Source organism: Anopheles ziemanni, chromosome 3 (genome assembly GCF_943734765.1).
Source record: "Anopheles ziemanni chromosome 3, idAnoZiCoDA_A2_x.2, whole genome shotgun sequence".
Classification (NCBI taxonomy): Eukaryota; Metazoa; Arthropoda; class Insecta; order Diptera; family Culicidae; genus Anopheles; species Anopheles ziemanni.
In genome coordinates this window covers 7,269,156-7,269,949 of record NC_080706.1, presented here as the reverse complement: position 1 = coordinate 7,269,949, position 794 = coordinate 7,269,156, and the positions used below count along the sequence as shown (strand labels likewise).

General features: G+C 39.9%; 1 non-coding gene across 1 annotated transcript; it reads left to right on the top strand.

Annotated features, from left to right (window-relative positions):
* The first annotated feature begins 424 nt into the window (after window positions 1–424).
* On the top strand, window positions 425–497 carry Trnav-cac (transfer RNA valine (anticodon CAC)). Its single transcript has one exon. It is a non-coding gene; the product is annotated as a tRNA-Val (tRNA).
* The last annotated feature ends 297 nt before the right edge of the window (window positions 498–794 follow it).

Here is a 794-nt window from a genome sequence, read left to right as displayed (position 1 = left end):
CTGAATGTAATTTACGGCTTCATCGGGGCTTCATCGTTTTCACCCCTCTCCCCGAGAAGCGCCGCATTCGGTCGTTTTAGTTTTATTACTCTTCCAATCCGATGATCGCTATGTGTTTGATAACCATATACAGTATAATTTTACGACGATATCTTTTGTTTTCGATGCGTTATAGGTTTATGGCGATTTTTTTTACCTCCGCTACAGCAAGTTGGGTTTTATTGTGCCCGTGTTTGATTAGATTTCACTTCCTTTTGACATTTACTGCTCTAATTTGGTTTGTTTTTCGCTTATGTTAACCCTTCTCAGTATCGCACGGTGCCGCTTGGTTACGCGGAATTTATTTTTAATCGTTCGTAAACAGCTTTGGAAAAGGTTAAACTAGTCGAACATCAGGTTCATTATAATACACCAGTTGCTCATCGTTTCCGTAGTGTAGCGGTTATCACGTCTGCTTCACACGCAGAAGGTCCCCGGTTCGAGCCCGGGCGGAAACAACTATGGTACTAGGTTTTTTTTTTTAAGATGGAGGACGATATCAACCTATCAATTATGGAACAGAAAGAAGTTTCTATTGAATTGATTTATCAGTTTCAATGCTCACGCCAAAAATGATTTAAAAGCTCTTGTACTTATTGACAGCAGCCATCTGAATGTGTCGAGGAAGAAATATGTTCGATTTTTTAATTAGCCCTTGGTGTCGTAACATCGCAGCGAATTAAATTATTCTGCCAACCGCTTGAGAGTCGGAGAATCGCATATCTAATCGCAAATTAATTTTTAAGCTCCTTGCC